General features: G+C 42.1%; 1 long non-coding RNA gene across 2 annotated transcripts; it reads left to right on the forward strand.

The window, feature by feature from the left end:
• The first annotated feature begins 3,282 nt into the window (after positions 1 to 3,282).
• On the forward strand, positions 3,283 to 8,409 carry LOC310797082. 2 transcript variants are annotated; one of them, XR_014553706.1, is made up of 3 exons: positions 3,283 to 5,231; positions 6,380 to 6,585; positions 6,804 to 8,409. It is a non-coding gene; the product is annotated as an uncharacterized lncRNA (long non-coding RNA). The 2 variants fall into 2 exon arrangements; XR_014553707.1 differs by having other exon boundaries at positions 3,283 to 5,223.
• Positions 8,410 to 20,866: the final 12,457 nt, after the last annotated feature.

A 20,866-nucleotide genomic window follows, 5' to 3' on the forward strand; every position in this document is an offset into this window, starting at 1 on the left:
ACCTGTCAGAGGGATATTATAATCCAAATGTCATAAGAAGACAGTCTCTTGATACAGACATTTATTGGTCTGTATTTAGAGCATTCTTTTTAACATAACAAGGGATTCACATGATTCTCTTAATCCACATTTAGCAGAGAAAGTGTTTTTATCAATTTTATCTGGGAGTGTGTAAAACAATGAAGGGACCTTAAGTTGAAATTTGTGTGAAATGACATCAAATCAGATAGAGTAATCATTATTTACTGATATTTAGAGATATATTTAATTTTTGTCCCCAATTTGTTGCTCCACCCCCTCTGCCAATTTTTATTATTATTTATCATTTATTTGATAGGGTCAGGGACAATGCAAGTTTACATTTCACTCATTTCAAACAAGTTAAAGTAATTGATGTTTTGCATACAGAGTTTATAGCTATTGCTATTTTCCAACTCCTGTCCCTCGTTCAACCTGGGGAGAGTTGTAGACTAGCTCATGCTTCCTCTGATACATGTGCAGTTGCAAGCCGCTTCTTTTCACCGGACAGTGAGGAGTTTCATCGGCAGGACGTAGCGTGTGGGAGAATCACACTATTCCCCCCAGTACCCCTCCTCCCCGAACAGGCACCCCAACCGACCAGAGGAGCCGCTAGTGCAGTGATCAGGAAACATACCAGCTTCCCAACTGCAGACACGGCCAATTGTGCCTGTATAGACGCCCGACTAAGCCACAGAGGTTTGAACCTGCGACCTTCGTGTTGTAGGCAGGGAATCTACAGCTGCACTGAAGCCCATTTAGAGATATCTTCATCTTTTTCCTCATCTACAAACAATTGAACCATCTCATAGATAGATTATCGCAAATACTTTGCAAACACTTCGTTTAAAATCTAACCACAGCCCAGCAGTACCAGCAGCTTGTAGCCTGAGGACAGATGCCTTTTAGTCTCCATTTGCTGATGTTTTCCATAGGGGCTCTAATGTGTCTGTGCTATAGCGCATCAGTGCCATGTCAGTGGACAAATAGACTGTGGAAACGTCTGCTGTGTGACCTCTGACCCGGGCCATGACGTGATGTGGAGAGGAAACTTCTATTTCTGACACAAGACTTGCACATGATGTTCACTCTTTCTGCGTGAGCAAACACGAGACACGATGTTTACCACAGCACTTTACGTCACGGGCTGAGGACACGCCATATTGAATGGACTAGTCTGTCATTACTAATTAATTATTTGGTTGCATATGGAAGTCCTGGATATGTGCTGTGTGGCATGGGCAGACGTTTTGATTGTGCCGTCCCGAGGGGCTGCCTGAGCAACGTGGTGGGTTATTTTTGTCTCTCCTTCCTTCCTCAGGGAAGTAGGGGAAGGTAGAGCCACTGAAACTTAGCTCTGCCAAAAAAAAGTACTGTGGCATCATTGTTCAGTGTTGGCCAAGGCAAAATCACCCTGGGGTTTACAATGACTTTATGCTTTTTTGTCCATTCTACTAGTGTACACCAACCCTAGGATCTCACTTTTACCACCATGGGCATCCGCATAGTGCAGCAGTAGATTCCCTGCTTACCAAAACAAGGGTCGCAGGCTCAAGCCCCCATGTTACCTCTGGCCTGGTCAGGCATCCATACAGGCACAATTGGCCATATCTATGGGTGGGAAGACGGATTAAGGGTATGAGTCAAGAGGAGGGGGAACTGGGGAGAATAGCGTGATCCTCCCACGCGCTACGTCCTGCCGGTGAAACTCCTCGCTGTCAGGTGAAAAGAAGCAGCTGGCAGCACTACATTTTTGTATTTAAAGTCAACTTATAGGCAACTTATAGGGCATAATGATAACTTTGTGCCACTTCTTTGCAATACTCTTCTACAAAGAAATATGAAGAAAAAAATGAAGAAACTGTTAGATACGTCTGACTTGACTTGCCCTATGAAGACAGATAAAAGTAGACTGTGTGTTTTCAGTGTTCAGGGGTTTGGTTTCTCCAAATGAAGATGATGTTTGTGTGTTTGTGTCCTGCACAGTCAGCTGAGGCCCCTCCTCACTGCAGAGCCACTCTACGCATGGACACCACAGACGAGTGGCAGGATGAGGACTTCCCCAGGTGCGTGTGTGTGTGTGTGTGTGTGTGTGTGTGTGTGTGTGTGTGTGTGTCTGTGTGTGTGTGTGTGTGTGTGTTTGCCCTGTCAAATAGACTGGATAATGATGGCTAGCAGTCAGTCACGTGTCTTGAATGGTGAAATCAGAAGGCAGCAGGTGTGTTCTTTTCTTATTTATAGCATTATGTATTACATCATGAGGTTGCGGCATGTCGTTGGACAAAATAGCACGCAGCCAGGGTAGAGTAAAAGAGATGGAAAAATGGTGGACCGCAAACTCTCCTATATTGGGAAAATAAATCATATAGCAGAGGAAATGTATTTAAATAGGGATGAGAATGAACACATGTCCAGTGAAGTATATCCACAGCATGTCACATGGCCTACTGTATGTTTAACTGTTCCATATTTGATGTCTGCTGTTAGTCACCCTGCTATTCATATACAGTACAATGGTTCATGTAACTGCAATGTCCTGGGGTCAAATCTGTTGCAAATCTGGTGCGTGCCTTCTCTCTCTACTTAATAAAGTCACAAAAATACCTAGTGTAGTGATGCCAGACAATTGGAGATAATTGAGCCAAGTGTTTAGAGACTAAGGTACTGTAAGTCTAAAAAATACCTCAAACAAATAACAATAAAATGTAACTTTATTCATCCCTGTGGTGAAGATAGGAGCCACGCTAATAGGATTCAGCAAAGAAAAAAGACAAAGCCCATTTTCAATTGTCAAATTCTAACTTTCCCTTACAGTAATCTCGACAACTGTCATGTTCATTGATAATTTCATTTGGGTTTCTTAACCCTTGTACCCTCCTTATATTTTTTGCCTGTTGCACTCCCTCATCCAGCAGCTGGATATTGATAGTCAATAGTTATTTGTTATATTCATAATAATTATTATAATTATTATTATGATTTTTTTATTGATTCTTATCCATTGGTAACTTCATCCCTCATACCTCATATCAACATGTCATGCTTACTCAGAATTTTAACCCCTCAAATGCCAGTTTACTGTACTTACTGTACAATCAAATTTACAGTAGAAAAGACAAAATATGATTTTTTTGCATACCCATCAATGCCACCTGGATATCCCCCTGTGGGATTATTTTAGCCTGGGATTTCTCACATTTTTCGCGGAGGAATTATTTTCTTACCTTTTTCATCTTTTGAGAATTGCAATCCTTATCATCCATCCATATTTTTGCCTATCTGGCTGCTTGCCAGATATTGATCGATACACGATGAAACTGGCCGGCTCTATGACACGGAAGTCCACAGAAAGTATCTGGGAGACGACCCGGATGTTGTTCATGAGCGATCTTTGCCATCCGGGTGACTGGCCTGTGGTGACCTGCTCGCACAGTAGCACGGGGGAGCGAAGAAAGGCAGACCTCCAGGGAGACATCCGCACCGAGGCGTCCAGCAACATTAGCCGAAAAAGAGCCTCGTTTCACGGCTTTGGATTTACTGTGCATCGGTGCTTTGAGCGCACCTCAAACGGGGAGCGATAGAAAGCTGCTACAACCACAAAACACGACGATGTTATGCCTGGTTCAGACTACACGAATTCAGCCCGATTTTAGACCGATTTGGTCGTGCGCGACAGATTTTCAGCGTCGGGCCCGAATATGACCGTCGGGGACGACGATCGGCCGTCTTCACCTCTTGTAGTGTGACATAATCAAAGACCAGCGTCGGGACCAGTCGGGACGTCTAGGACGCCTCACGACGCCCTGACGAAAAGACTGGCATGTCAGTCTTTTGGACATGGTTTCGCCTAGTGTGACACCCCGGAAGACAGGTATCAGGTCCTGGGGAGACCGCTCCCTGCTCGATACAGATTTCACCCGCTCGCACTCACCGCTCCGCTCCGCTCAAAAGAATAAAAGAGATAAAAAGGCCAGGGTGTTTTAATTTGCGTTTAAACGCCTGGGCAATGGGCATTGCTCACTACAAATAACATGAGCTCAGCAGAGTCGGCTGCATGTTCGTTTCTCTTCCTTCTCGTCTCGCAGCAGCTAACCTCGCGTCACCAGGCTCTTCTCGGCGAGAAAGAGCCTGGCTCCCGCCCACAATTGATTTTGTCACCCTACTGGGTCCGGCCTAGAGCCCGCCCTAGACCGGATGGCAGCGTTTCTAGCTCGTCAACTTTCACGTTAACTTGACAATTTGACCCAAGTATCAGAATCCTCTTTCACCGTTTTGACCGGTGTGTCAGGCGGTGGTGGCGGAGATGCCATATTGCATGAACGTTTTGTTTTATGTAACGCTAGCTTTGTTTTGATCAGACTCTAGTTTAGGTAACATCACCGCGTCAAGCTAACGGCAACAAAGACGTTGTTAGGCGCATTGCCATCCGGTGTTAATTCTGGGTCCGGGGTTTACGCCCCCATGACAAAAAGCGGGGTGGAAGGTGCCCAGACTACGCAGCAGCTGGCAAGAAAATAGTGGGCGTGCACATGAAGTAAGTTGGAGGCTGGAGCGGACATCACAGTGCATCACAGCAGAGCCTGTCACTCATCCAAATAACGTTAATTCTGCAAGGGATATATATAGCACCTGGATTACATACATGTTTCACATAGGGTTGTGTTTGGATTTCAATGTTTTATTTTGCCCAATATTGAAATGTTTTACAATTGCATGTTGTGCTAACATAAACATTATTTCTATCTACCACTTTAGCCTATTTAGGCTGATTTGGTTGCTATTTCTTGTCAATGTAGTGGCCTCAATGCATGCTGGGAGATTTCGTTCACAGGTCCGCCTCCCCGACGACCTGTGAACTCGCTGACGACAGCAGACGACGTGATGACGGTGGCATACGATGCTCAAGCGAGAATACACTTGTAGTGTGGCCAGTCTCCCGACCAAGACATGTCACGAATTTATGGCAGTATGATGGCCTCGTCTGACATGGTGACATCGTGAACGACAAAAAATATCGTGTAGTCTGATCCTGGCATAAGATGAGACTAAAATACTCAGACTTTTAGTCGTCTAAAACTTGACTAAATAAAAACAGGATGAGGTTGACTAAATATGATAAAAACTAACAAGGACATTTGACACAGGACTAAGAGTTAAGGGTTCACTGAAGGAATGGCTGAAAAGCCACCAGTCTTGTGGCCACAGGTAAAAAGGTCAATTTCTGAACTTTTTTTTATTTTTTTATTTTTTTATTTTCTTCTTTTTAATGTATACTGTTGTGTTTTTTGAGTGTATTACTGCTGTTTGTGTTTTGCTGTTTTGCACATGTATACTTGTTTTACGGGTGTAAAGCACTTTGATGCCTATGTTTTGTTGTTTTATATATTCTGTTTTTATGTTTTTGTGTTTTATGTTTCGGGGACAAGGGATGGAAACTAGCCTTGTGCTAAATCCGGCGATTTTTACACTTTTATTATGTTCCAGATGTTTTTATCTGTTCCATGGTTATTGTGTTCATTAATTTTGCATTGTCCCATCTAAATAAATAAATCAAATCAAATCAAAGAGTAAAACTACATAAAAAAATAGCTGACAAAATTAACACTCAAATGGTGACGTGTGCTCATGCAGCGTGCGCGCATGTAGGCTACAGTATGTTTTCATAGAACACCAACAGTTATACAGGTAGGAAAAACTGACGCGGGGCGGGCGTGCACCAGATGTATATCTATCTACGGCTGGCTACGGCGAGACTCTCTCTCTTCCATCTTCACAGTTGCTTGGTAAACAGCTACATGCTACAATGCTACATAGTAAACAGCTACATGCTATAATGCTACATGGTAAACAAGGTTCTTCTTCCCGTCGGCGTCTTCCGGTCTGATCGCCGGCTACGTGATTGGCCACCGCAGCGCGAAGTCGGGTTGCGTTTCTCCAAAAGTTGATTCTGTTTCCACTCTTCGCGGCAAGACAGCTGCGGTATTTTTGGCATCCCCTGCGGCGCCCCCTGCAGCCTAAACGCACTACCCTCATTAAAATGATTGGGAGGACTGGCTTCTTCGCCACAGTGCCTGGTCCTGTGTGATCGCAGCCTTACCATTGGTGCAGTTTGTCAACAGTAGTGACACCAGCTGTGCATTACAGTCTTCATCAGCTAAGCCTTCATAGAAATAAGTAGCATTAGTTTTGTTTTGTTTTTGAAGAAGGGTAAGAAGATAGGTTGGTTCAGGACGGGTCCATGTGATATCTGAATGTCTAAAGCGAAAGAGCTTTACCTGTCTCTGTCTCTCCTCCCTCTTTACCTGTCTGTCTCTCTCCTCCTTCTTTACCTGTCTCTCTCTCATGCTCCCCCCACCCCCAGGTGTGCTGCACTTGGTCAGTGAGGCTGTGGTTTCGGAGGAACACCCGGACTGGAGCGGAGCCGGAGCGGAGGAGGCGTGCGGGCTGCAGCTGTCCTCGCCCCTCGCCCCCCTGCTGAGTGCCTGCGGGCAGCCAGCCTACACCAACTATGTGGGCGGATTCCACGGCTGTCTGGACTGGATCTTCATACAGCCGGACAGGATGGAGGTGATGATGATGATGATAATATGAATACTAATCCCACTACTAGAATTGGAGAGCAGTTTGTAGGGCCACAACTAACCATTATTTTCATTGTCGAATAATCTGTCGATTATTTTCTCGATTAGCCGATTGGTCTATAAAATGTCAGAAAATAGTGAAGTAAGTGTGTGTGTGTGTGTGTGTGTGTGTGTGCGTGCGTGCGTGTGTGTGCGTTTGTGTAGGTTGAGCAGGTGATTCCTCTGCCAAGCCACCAGGAGGTGACCACCCACCAGGCGCTGCCCAGCGTGGCTCACCCCTCTGACCACATGGCCCTGGTGTGTGACCTGCTTTGGAAGCCCTGACCTCTGACCTCTGACTGGCGTTTTGCATTTTGAAGTGGGAAATTATTTTTCCCAACGTGTCGGCTGAGTGCAGGCTGTGAGCTACGACAGAAACCTTGACCCCTGTCTTTTGGACTTCCTGGGGTTTCTAACGACCGACTTTTATCTGCAAGCAGTGTGGTGACGCACACGCACAGGTGTGGTGACGCACCGCACAGGTGTGGTGACGCACCGCACAGGTGTGGTGACGCACCGCACAGGTCGCAAGTTCCACCTCTGAGGCGTCAGAATGGCCAAATGTTATTTACATGCTGTAAATAAGTATGAGCTGGGTCAACCTTCAAATACAGTTTTATCATACAGACGTCTGGCCTCCATGTTATTAAAGAAGTGTTTTATATATATAGATAGATGGATCGATACAGGGTTTTTGATTTATTGTTAGTGAAACCAACTCTTCGGCATATCGATATTGATTTAAATAATTTGTTTGAAGTGTTTTCAGCTTCTTGTACAGTCTTTTAGGGTTTTCCCCCTAAAAGGGGGCGTGGCCTATGAGCCTACTATAAAATTATCTGCCATAAAAGCTATTAAACAGGGTTATGTTTTCCAATATTTAAATTTGTGTACATTATCAATGCTAGATTTAAAGCAGCTACGAGCAACTTTTTCGATTGTTATTAAACAGTATAAATTTAATATCAATGCATCACATCTTACCTCTAATAGTCGACGAGACCAACGCAGAGTAGTCTCGCTTGAAGCCCGAGTGAATCGGCCAGTGTTAGTCTGTCTGTGGCCAGGGAAGTTCAGGAAGTGAAATGAAACGGTTTGCAGCAGCCACTTAGGGCATAACCACAAAATAACTTCCAAAAAACCTGTTAGAATATAACGAGAGATGTTCGCGAGAGTATGCGTGGCATTCACATTGTTTATGCTGCGTTGCTAGGCAGCGCGAACGGGGTAGGCAGGCAGCTGCGTTTCACTTCCGGGTTTAGCCGGTCCGGCGGTAAGAGAGAGAGAGAGAGAGCCCCCTGTTGACGCGAGTTTAGACAGACACAGACTTAATAATAATCTAAGGGAGCAATCTCTGATCCACACAGCTTTGGTCTCAGCTACTATTATAGGTAAGATGTGATGCATCAATATTGTAATTATACTGTTTAATAACAATCGAAAAAGTTGCTCGTAGCTGCTTTAATCCATTAATTCATATTAGACCAAACTTGAGTAATAGTGGAAAAAAATAAACACCTACACCTCTGCTGCCCCTCCTCGTCGCCTCGTTGTTTTTCTGTGATTGGTCAGAAGTGGGGGAGGGGAGGGGCCTGTTTGAGATGTACCCAGGAGGGATACAGTCCATGGTTTTATCCATGGATGTATTAAAAGAACTGGATAGGGGACGAGCCACGCCCACCCATGCATTCGGACGGAGGCTGCTCACTGGCGCATGAAGCCATCATGTACTTATAGGCTAATTATGGGGTACCACACTGTACTTAACCATTTATGCAAATCCCATAGGAGCAACATAGCAACATTTGTTGTTTTTAATCCAATAGCAATATTAATATTATTGTCATCTTGTAAAAAAAAAAAAAAAAAAAAAAACTCACTAAACTCATTGTAATTCTCTTTTCATTCAAATGAAAATTTCAAGTGCTGAAAGGGTAAAATGATTCAGATCAGAAACATCATCAAACACTCCATGTTAAATAACGCGCTTTGTCTCCAAAATGAAACTGCTGCATCACAACTCTGTTTCAACACAGTGATATGCAGTAGAGTTCAGTGATGCTGCAGTTATATTCAGCAATATTCGACTCTGGCCAGCAGATGGAGCTGTTTTCTCACAATTCCCAACATCTGAATCCACTGAGCATCATTTTAATCTAGCAGCATTCAGGAGGTCGAGATGAGAGTGGAGAGAAGATCAGAGGAGAGAGAAGAGAATATCAGAGAAGAGGAGAGTAGAGCGAAGAGCATTAGGTCGCAGATGATGCTGTTAATAAATATGAACTTTCAGCGTGTGGCTCAGCAAACTGTTAAAAACATGGCTGCTATGCTGCATTGAAACCAATGAGAATCAGAAGGCAGAGCTGTAAAAATACAGACTGACTTCCTCCAATCAGAAGGCAGAGCTGTAAAGACAGTCTGACTTCCTCCAATCAGAAGGCAGAGCTGTAAAGATGTAACAGAGTTAAAAATGCACTTTATTATTTATTATTTCAAATTTATTTATGTCCCTTTTATTTATCATTTAATGGTCCTGTCAAGTATTGTGTGAATTTTATCTTTAGGAGTTATTTTTGTCTACTGAATCTAGTGTTTGCTGTGGAAATTGCCTTTTTGCACATCGCGTTCTGTACCTCCTGAGTTTCCGTAGCCCCCGCCCCTCTCCCCCTCACATTGCCGTCTGCACTGTTGAGGGTGAGTTTGATGTGAAAATGCTGCTGCGATATATTACTATTTTCGGTTGAAAATAAGCCATTTACTTCATAGTCTTTGGTGCATATTGTTAACTGATATTATTTTTATGTTACCCAACTGTTTACCTTCCTGCATAATGCATATTGCTTTAGCCAGTGAGAAGCTACAGTAGGGTATGCATTGTAAAATATACGTGTACAAATTATTTTATTTTGTTTCATCTAGCTAATACCATACAGATTTGCTTGTGTATTGAAACAAAAAATTAATGTCCAGAACTATTTGTCATTCTGAAATATAATAAAAACTCTTTGCCATTTACGGCCGTTCTATTTGTCCTCATGTACACACACACACACGCACACACACACACACACACACACACACACACACACACACACACACACACACACACACACACACACACAGGGAAAGAGAACCGTGGGCTTGTGTTACTGGCTCCTTTGTTGATAACTTCCTTAATTGGATTTCAAAATTAAAGATGAAAAAGTGTTGATACACAATGAAAGGACAAATATTATGGGCTGATATATGTGCCACCTCAAATTGAATTTGAATTGCTCAACTTGAATTCGAAATTTTTCATTTTGAATTTGAATTGCTCTTTTTGAATTCGAAATTTTTCATTTTGAAATTGAATTGCTCTATTTGAATTCGAATTTTTTTATTTTGAAATTGAATTGCTCTATTTGAATTTGAATTGCTCTATTTGAATTTGAATTTTTTCATTTTGAAATTGAATTGCTTTTATATTTTGAAATTTTTATTTTTTAATGTGAGTTGAAAAACTGAATCTGAATAGCATAATTTTAAACTGAATTTATTTGCTTTGAAATTATTCAGTTTCCACATTCCTATTTCAAAATTCAATTCAAAATTTTCAGAATCTTGTGTTCAAAAATTTCAACATGTGTGTGCGCCATCCGGGTCCTTCAAGGAGGAAGAAGAGGAAGGAGGAAGAGCAATCGAGCGCTGATTGACCTAACTCCTTTTTGGCCGAGGCACCACACACCCACTCCCGCTAGAACTATTTGGTCTTGTTGTATTCAGGTTCGCTACAATCATAGAAGACCACTTTGAGTTGAACAAGGATGTTTATACAGTATATATCATTGAACAGTACATGACAGCGAATCTCGTGAACCCGGAACTGATCCTCCCCCGACCCCGTGACATCATCAACAGGTCAACATCATGTACTGATTACACCTTACACCACAGGTCTTTGCTCCCACGGATGTATTAAATTAGCCGCCCGCCAGTCTTTCCATTGTCTGCTCATCATCATGGACGAGAGGACACCAACCACGGTAAATACCAACTGGTTACCATGTATTTTCACCGGCATAACGTAACGTAGCTACACCAGCTGAGCTTGTTTCTGTGGCGCTTAGCCTAGCGTTAGTTGGCTAGCTAGCCAACTAGCTAGGCTAACTGCCACAGAAACAAGCTACGGATTGATGTGTGATTTCCAGGTAAGAATAAACGCACAATGTTGAGCATTTACATTACATGTTATTCACAGGTATATGCCACACTATATATTATCTCAGAAACTAGCGTAATTGTGTTTGGTAAGATAAAGACATTTGATAAATGAATGAATTTTCCTTGTAGGCTGTAGCTAGAACAGTATGTTGCTATAGCTAGCGAGGTGGAGGTAACGTTAACGTTAGCTAGATTAGGCTACGGTAGCATTATCGATCTAATGAATTCTAGCCGTAAACATTTCAGAAGCTAGGTTAGCAACGCTGGCCACACATGTAACATACAGTAACTACTATGTTTTCTCTTATTAGAGATTCCAAGAAGAGAGAACATTGCCTCTGGCGATGACTAACTGTGACGGTGGGATGGGGAACAGGACAACTGCTAGCTGTGTCTATCACGGACCCAAACCTGCAGACTGCAGCAGATACCCGCAGATTTGGAGAGATGTTCTGCAACCACCATACTCTTGTGTCTCCATGCTACTACACATCATTTTGCTCCTTGTATGGGATGAAGACCCGTCGTTGACGTTGGGGAAGACAGCTTTTATGTTGTAGCCACTTTGAGTCCAGTTTTTGTTGATGTGAGTAATGTTCAGATAGAGGGATGCTATTTACTATCTAGCTGCTGTCACTATGCATTATCAAATACCTACATAAATCAAATCCAGTCAAGAACATAGGGTCTGCATGGGAAAATATGTAATTTAAAAATGGAAAGCATGTAGGAACCCTGCCAATCATCTTGCATATTGATATTTGTGGCTGTGAAGAACAGTCTTAATCTATACAGTGATATGCAGGCTATCATTAAATTTTATAAAACATGTACAGTACTTGTTAGTAGTTTCATGTTTGGTTTTACCTGTAATAAATAAGGACATTTATATATGTGCCTTTTATTTACCATCACAGCATAAATGACAATGCATAACCCCTCCTAATGTGATGTCAGAAAATCTAAGTAATTATGCATGACATTACATTTCAGGGCATAGAATATTTTTTTATTCCAAAATAACAGATGTGGGACACAATCAATTAACTATTCATACTGTTTGCAACAGTAACATTTACAGTGCTGAATAATGGAGTTGCATGAATATGAGTGTGCACTGATGATGTGGCCTGCAAAGATGGGTTAGTGTTGGTGACCGGCAGCATTTAATTTAGAAATGTTATAGTGGAACCTACATAGAAAGAAGTTTTACCTGGGCACTTCAGACTGCCTGGAGTAAAGACATATGGAGCACTCTTTTCTGTCTGCACGTTTATTAATAGGGGCTGAGTGACATTTTGACAGGTAATCTTCTTCTAGTCTTCTTCAGAGTAAAAAATACTTCAATGTTAGACTTTTTTAAATGTTAGTTGTACAAAATCCCCCCACCAGTTCAGCCCCACCTAACCAGCCACACCTGGGGCCCTGATTGAGCTGCACATGGGCTCAATAAAGGGTGGTTGATTGGGTGAAGCTCAGTAGGCCATGTATGCTGTTGAGAGGAGGCTGCTCTGCTCTGTTCTTCCCAATTGATTGTCCATGTGCAGATGCATCGTTTGAAGTGTTAGTTTATTATAGTTAGTTCCTTTGAATATTGATTGAGTATTTGATTTGAATTAGATTTATTATATTACTTTACAGTTTAATTTGTTTTCCCTTGTTTGATCAAATCCTTTGTTAATACCTTGTTTGTCTTTTAGGCCAAATCATCTGTCCACATGATTTTCCATCATTAATCAAGGGATTTGGTTTGTAAATAAAAACCCTGGCATTAGTTCCTCTGAATCCTCCTCATTCCACACTGAAAGAATTTACTGCATGGTGTAGTAATGTTTAGTAAAGAACTGACATAATTTCTACTTAGTAACATTAGGAAGTATAATTTCTAAATATTATTTTGTAATATGTACACATTTTATTCTTGAAAATACATTAAATGTGTGGGATGGGTACATTTTAGTAAGTATGTTTGCGTAATATTTACTTACATAATACATAATAATATTTACATACATAATCCTAAAAACAGTAAGTAAATTAACTGTGTGGAATGGGTACATTTTTGTAAGAATGTTTGCGTAATATTTACTTACATAATACATAATAATATTTACATACATAATCTTAAAAATAGTAGGTAAATTTTAATCAAGCATATTTTTATTGAATCCACGCATGCGCATTTGCACGAGACAGTTCTCTTTCCGGTATCCGGTTTCATGCACGTGCAGTTGGAGGGACAGGTGGTTGTAGCTGTTCACATTTTTCGAGTGGCTGCAAGGTAAGTTTGGCTTTCTGTTTAATCAGGTTTGTGACGATAATAATTGGGCATAGTGCGTTGTGATACTTGGTGATATGTTACTGTTTGTATTTTAATCACATACATGCACGTTGATGTTACTGCAGCCCTCAGTCAGCATGTTTTCCGCCCGCCATTGCAGGGTCAAACAATTCACAGTTTAGCCGTCTGTAGTCGAGTGGAAGGAACTCTTTGTCAGTCCGCTCTCCAACTCTCCGTTCACTACCGTGGCGGCTCTCTCTCTCTCTCTCTCTCTGGCACACACACGACGTGAACCGCATGCTGCGGAGGAGCTAACGTTATCCCTGGAAAGGCAGTAGGAGCGCAAAGGCTGTAGGAGCGCTCTCTCTCTCTCTCTCGCTCTCTCTCTCTCTCTCTCTCTCTCTCACACACGACAACCGCATGCTGCGGAGGAGCTAACGTTATCCCTGGACAGGCTGTAGGATCGCACATGGCTCTCTCTGTCTGTCTTTCTCTCCCTCTCTCTCGCACACACACACAGCGTGAACCGCATGCTGCATTTCACTTAATAATTAAGCCAGGCTGTCCCACTCACTTACTGCACACAATGACAGAGGAGAGAGAGAGTGGGGGAGTGTGCAGGTGTGTGTGTGTCCATGACAACCAGGTGCCTTTCAGAGTTATGGAGAGGAAATGTTGGCCATTGAAAAACATAGTTCAGATCATAGTTTTAATACCACACATTGTGTCTGTTCATTTACAGGTTGTCCCAGCACAACATCATCAAGGAGAAACGGTGGGCTATAGGCTTTCTATGTAATTCCTGTTTGTGGGCCTGCGTGCATTTTCAATGATTTTCTTTTTTATTCAAACAAACCTCAAACATGGATGTGCAATAATCAAGTAATCACATCATATAAATTACAGCCATTCACAGATAAATAAATAATCCAAAATAATAAAAATAAACTATGGTAAAATAAAAATAAAAGCCTTGGCTTTGTTGAGATCAACTCAAAATATTGGCTGCTGTAGGCTATACAAAAATCGGACTTAACGGATTCAAGAAATGGCTACAAAAATAAGACAGAATAAAATAAAATAATCTACAGTAAAATAAAATATAAGAGTCCTGAGATCAACTTAAAATATTAAAATATTGGCTGCTGTAGGTTATACAAAAATCGGACTTCAAGGATTCAAGGAATGGCTACAAAAAAAAGACTAATAAGAATAAAATAAATTCCTATAAAATAAAGTCCTGGTTTTGTTGAGATAAACTCAAAATATTGGCTGGCTTCTGTATAAGCTATACAAAAATTGATGATGTCATCTCCCGGCGCCAGGGCCTGGGACGAGGAGGAGCCAAGCAGCCGTTCCCGTTCATCTCCACGCTGAGCCAGAGGGGGCAGGGCTCCGCGGGTGGCACCACCACACACCTGAGCCTCACCATCAGGCACGGTGAGTTCGGCTCTCGGGTTGTGGTTATTTAGGTTCAAGTTCCTGCCTGCTGAAGTGTCTTTGAGCAACACGTTCACGGTGTTTCATTAGTAGGGATGGGCATTTTAAGTAATTTAAAAATAAATTCGAGTACACTCATTAAATACTCATTTTTATCCCCCATTAGTGCTAATTTAATTAATTTATCCTGGTTGCTACTCCACCCTCTGCCGATCTGGGGAGAGCCGAAACTGGCTCCATGCTTCCTCCGAGACATGGGCAGTTAGCCAGCCGCTTCTTTTCACCTGACAGGGGAAGCTTCACCGGTAGGACATAGCACGTGGGAGGTTCACGCTATTCCAACCAGTTCCCCTCCCTCTACAGGCACCCTTAACGACCAGAGGAGGAACCACATTAGCAACCAGGATATTGCATGTTTTGGTGAAGGGGGTTCCTACATGAAGGAAACCCCCGGGAGGCACGGTAATAACATGCAAACTCCACACAGAAAGGCCCTTTTGACGACCCCACACGGGCGGTGGGCACTCGAGGACATGCGGACGGGCACGCATTCCTTCAGCGTTCACAGCGTCCCAGGTGGGAATAGAACCCAGGACCTTCAAGCTGTGATGCGACAGCGCGCACCACTGCACCCCCGTAGATATGATTTTGTCCAGATTTCCGCAACTTTTTCCTCCACCATCTTTTCCCCCCCCAGTGCTTTATAGTGCTGCACGATTTATCTAATTGCAATCGCGATGTCAGCACGTGCGATTACATAAACGCAAAAGGGTGCCATTATTATTATTATTTTCACGGGAGGAATACGGTAGTTGTACAGTTGGGAGAAAAAGCAGTGCCGAATGAGATCGCTGTTTGGCATTAGACTATATGCATTGATTTATATCGAAGAGGGGAGCGAATATCCTCTCCCTCTTTTTCTTGCGTGCTTGCTATGGTGCTCGCATTGTTTGTATGCGAAAGAGTACGCTAATAATTCATATTGATGTTTTCACTGTCCATCGATGCTGTGGAGCTGAACAGTCACATGACATCTCTTGCCCCGGAAGTGAGTTTCCCATTCATTTTTTCCATAGACATTTAAAAAACCCTTATATAACAAGTTTTAAGGCTGGAACCAAGCCAACTCGTGACCTACTGAAATGTGAGTGACCATAAAACATTTAACTTGGAACAAAAACAAAAAATGTATCGGATCATTGAATCGATGCATCAATGCAGATCGATGTATCGTTCCACCCCGAGGCTCTTGCTCCGTAGCCTGGTAAACCAGCCCGTCACGTGAACTCACATTTCATTAGGTTCTGCGTGACGGTCTGGCCCCGACGCCAGTGATGGGGTTTAGCAGAAGGTGCAGAGACAATCAGCGACTCCGCTGTGATTGACAGCGCAAGTTGGCCAATCAGGAACGCCACTAGCACTGCACTAACAAAACAGTAATGGCCGCCTCCTTGCCTGATCGTCAGCATTTGTCTAGTTTAAACAGCCATAAAGTGCAGTTATTGCAGAAATAGACTCAATAACAACAATTAAACAAGTACAGGAGTATCGCCGCAACCGCAGAGTTTCTTGGCGGAAAATATGTTTTTGCCATTCTCCCGAGTGGATTTGGGTTTGATTGGATCCGACGCTGATTGGCTGAAGGAGTTGTCTGACAAGGCAACTACGCCCGCCCATGCTCCCGCCCCTGCTACTGTAAACCCTCCCCCATGGCGTCGGGGCCAGACCGTCACGCAGAACCAAATGAAATGTGAGTTCACGTGACGGGCTGGTTTACCAGGCTACTTGCTCTGTGCACTCAAATCACATGCTGTGTTCTCTCTTGACAGTTCATCGTGTATGAATAATGGTTCAGTATTGACACAATATTTCTTGTGCTCTGTTCACAGAACCAAAGCATTGAGATGAGACATGAAGCTGTTATCTGCACCCTCGTACTGTACCTTGGCGAGAAAGAAGAGGAACCTTTTGACGAATGCCAGGTAATGCATGATTTTTTTAACACTTTAAAATGTTAATTTGTTATCATTTAAAATGCAAATTAACGGTAAGAGAGGAAGGCAGACGAAGGGATGGAGGGAAGAGATGGAGATATTACACTCAGCGATGGCCCAAATAGCAGATAAAAAAATAAAAAAAATCATACTGTATCATCTGGAAGAACAAACTCAATTTCAATGATTCAAATTAAGTACAATCACAAAAATTAAACGTGCTCTACGGTTACAAAGCCATAGGTGGGCCTTTTCCATTGGCCTCTTTGGCCACTTGAGCTAAACCATGTCACCCTGATTTATGTTTCCTTTACCATTTTAAATGCGCCGAGCCTTGCCCGAGATGGACATGGGGCCAAAGGCACGGCTCATGTGATCAGGAAATGGTACAGTAAAATAAAGCAGATATCTGAAAGTACAAACCGAAACACACGAGACAAATTAAACATCAAACCACAGAGATTTAATCATTAGAACCTACAAAAGAACACTTGAGAGGCTTTTAAACACACCTTTCTCTCTGCTCTCTCCACTCTGGAGAGAGACAGGAGAGTTTGCTATTACAACCTATGCTGCAACACAGCTGTTTGTTTGAGGGGGAGGAGGGGGGTCGTCAAGGGTTGACTGAGGCGTTGCTGCAGCTCGCTTGCAATTTTGCAACCCGCTCGAGGTGGGTCTAGTGTGCTTTGGTCCCATTCCAGAGAAGGTCCATCTCGATCGCGGCTCGGCATGGTTTGGCACATAAAAAAAATTGTAATGAAAAACTGAAATCAGCTCAATATGGCATGGCGTTACACAGCTAAAGGTGACAATGTAAAAGGCCAATTAAGGTGCAGAGGCACACGATTGGCTGAAAGCAACATGTATGCAGGGGCTACAATCTGGAATGCAGCCATCTTGTGCCATGTTCTGCAAATATTTTATGAATGCTGGCTTACTGTAAAAGCGTGAACTTACTGTAGATTTGACACAATTTAACATAATCTGAGCTATGTTTAATAAAGGTCATTTTTAACACTACTGTATGTGTTCATTCTGCCCTGACAATGTAATCACTTCAAATGATTCAATCACTCTATTTTGTATTTGTTTCTCAACTGAATTGTCTTCTTTTTTCTTGTCAATTGTATGAGGGGGACAGTCGCAGTGATGCCACTCAACACATCCTCAAGATCCTGGTCGTCCATGGTGCTGATCGAGAGGAGCCAGTGGATGTATCCCTCCTTCTTGAGGGCAAGGAGATGTCAGGATGCGACAGTACTGCTGTCGCCATGGCAAGTACTGTACAATCTGCTGCTGGTACGCCTCAAATCACTTCTCCATCTTGCAAAAGACTGTAACAATTCACCTGCATTGGACCCTCGTCTCGCATACAGCAGCTTGTGGACTTTCCAATGTCATGACAGACATGAATCAATAACACATGCATCTGATATAGAATGGTTGTTTTTTTGCTGTAACTGAATGTTCATTCAAGTGTCTGCTTTTCTGTAAAATGTTTCCAAAGTCAAGTCCTGGACATATTTGACCAGATCCAACAAGTCTTTTAGAGCAGTGGTTTTCAAACGTTTTCACATCAAGGACCCCTACATGACACAAATTAGACCATGGACCACATTTGATAAGATTTTGTCCCAGGGTCCACCATCTGATACAATATTACAGAAAGTGTACGAAAATCCATGACCAAAATAGTCATACATTCTGTCATTGTATTACTTTTGGATGGAATTATAGTAAAATAATGTCTGTCGCTTTTTGATGGGGATCTTCTTAAGGACCCGTGGGGGTCCCCAGGACCCCACTTTGAGAATCACTGTTTTAGAGAGTCAGAACATTTATGGTCGCTATGATTAAGGCACTTAAAGGGGTAGTTTGGTTTGTTTGAAGTGGGCGTTTAGCGGAGGAATACGGCAGTTGTACGGTTGGGAGAAAAAGTAGTACCGAATGAGAAGGCTGTTTGGCAGAAAAGTAAAGCGCTGAAAATTGTCAAAATAGAGCGTACATGTACACATATATCGATTTGTTTAGGTGGCCGTTGTTTTAGGTGGCTAAATTACGTTTTAGTTCTTGGCCCCCTGTACTAGAGAGACAGAGCTGTGGAGGCTGTTGCTTCAGAGTGCTGGGTCTCGATAAACGGTGTGCTCAGCGTCCAGAACACTGTACCTATTTCAGTTAGTGTATGGAACTAGCTGATAGGACCCCACTTCAAACAAACCAAACTATCCCTTTAAGTGAATGATTTTTGAGTGGTCTTGTGTCTGCCCTGGTATGTCACCTTTTTCTTTATCCATGTTTGCATCCCTGGTCAAGCTAATTCCACGGTTTTGTTGTTTCAACCATTTGGAAGGTTTTACGGAATGCACCTTAAGTAGATGCTTCCAGATGTCACATGTGATGTGAACGTTGGTGATTCATTGTTGGGGAAAAAATAAACTGTTAAATGGTATTTTAGTTGTGATTTGTGAATATTTCGTAACATTCATGGAAAACATGTAAAAACATTTACATAATAGACCCTTCTCACGGGGGCCATTTTGTGTCGAAAAGGCAGAATAAACACAGGTGCAAGCAAAACACTAATGAGGATTTCCAAATTCCAATCATGGAAGTTGGAAACCCTCATTAGTGTTTTGCTTACACCTGTGTTTACCCTGCCTTTTCGACACAAAATGGCCCCCTTGAGAAGGGTCTAATTATAGTGAGTAATTATTAAGTAATTAAAATGTCAAACAGAGAACAATACAGATGAATAAGATTTACTTGATAGTTTTAAATAACATTTACTTAAAGGTTTTAAGTAGATCTTACTTGATACTGGCAAGTGAGTTGTACTTAGTATTTCAGCACTAAAATTTACTTGAAAATCGCTGTGCAATTTGTCGCAGTGTTTTCTTTAAGTAAATCTTACAAATTATTTCTTTGAGTGCACCTGGATGTCTCACTTGCTGAGGCTACACCTGTAACCTCCACCTTTACAGTTTAACACAGTGTTAGTGTCAGAGGTATGCACCTTGCTGCTACAAACTGAACATTTTCTAGTTGGAAAAAATAAGATTACTATATACTATAATTAATTGGGCTATATTTCATATGCTACATTTCAAAAGACAATCTGTGACGACATGTTTCCTGTCACACCTAGCCCTCATTCGCAGCTTCACAGAAAACGTTGTTCAGGCTCTGGAGATCTGGGATGTACTGCTAGTCCTTTATCAATGCTCTCCAAAACACATCCTACAGGAGAACATAAAACTGTTATTCTTTGCAATTCTTTTAAAAATCAATGCTAAAACATTTTAGGTTAAAATATTGACACGAGTAACTGGTGAGCTGCAGATGATGTAAACGTTTGTAATACATGTTATCTCTTCTACTTCAACCTCTGTCTAGTCTGGTCAATTATAGGACAAGATACACTTAGCCTACTGTAACACAGTCTTGGGGTTTGTCTTCCTTGTCTAGAATGGACACAAGGCCACTACTGCAACAGCAGCCTTATGTGCAGGGTGAGAATCTAGCACTGCAGCTAAATGCTGGTGAAATACTAAAGTGGCTGGTAGATTTAAGACGCAAAATAATTAATTTCCCACTCTGGTAACGTCCAACATGGTGTTAGCTGTAGCCTAACACCAGCAAAGAGACAACTTGTGTGATGACAATTCATTTAACACTAGCCGGTTGCCAATATTGACTGCATCAAAGATGTAGCAAAGTAGTATTACTATTACTATTAAAACGATTATGAATTATATTCGCTAAACATTATCTCAACAGACTTACCAGCGGCTTCGTTCTGTGATGCGTTTGTTATGGTTTGTTCACACTTCCTATACGTCCTGTTTGCGGGAATATCATTGGCTGATTCAAGTCATGTGACGCTAAAACGAGCATTTGATTGGTTTTTGCGATAGCACTGCCATAACGTTTCCCTGATCTAATAAGTTACGTTTTCATTAAACTGCGTTCGATTTGAGGCTGCCAACAAACGGAATCGTGTTCAGAAGAATTTTATTTAGTTCATATGAAAAAAGCATCTAACCTCAAAATGGGGATCGATCATCTCAAAAACGAAAGCAGATAGCAGCCTTCGGCCCCTCACCTAAAAAGGAGTTCGGTCAATCTGCGCTCGATTGCTCTTCCTCCTTCCTCCTCTTCCTCCTTGAAGGACCCGGATGGCGCACACACATGTTGAAATTTTTGAACACAAGATTCTGAAAATTTTGAATTGAATTTTGAAATAGGAATGTGGAAACTGAATAATTTCAAAGCAAATAAATTCAGTTTAAAATTATGCTATTCAGATTCAG

This window comes from Poromitra crassiceps (assembly GCF_964638095.1).
Source record: "Poromitra crassiceps genome assembly, chromosome: 23".
In the NCBI taxonomy this organism is placed as follows: domain Eukaryota; kingdom Metazoa; phylum Chordata; class Actinopteri; order Beryciformes; family Melamphaidae; genus Poromitra; species Poromitra crassiceps.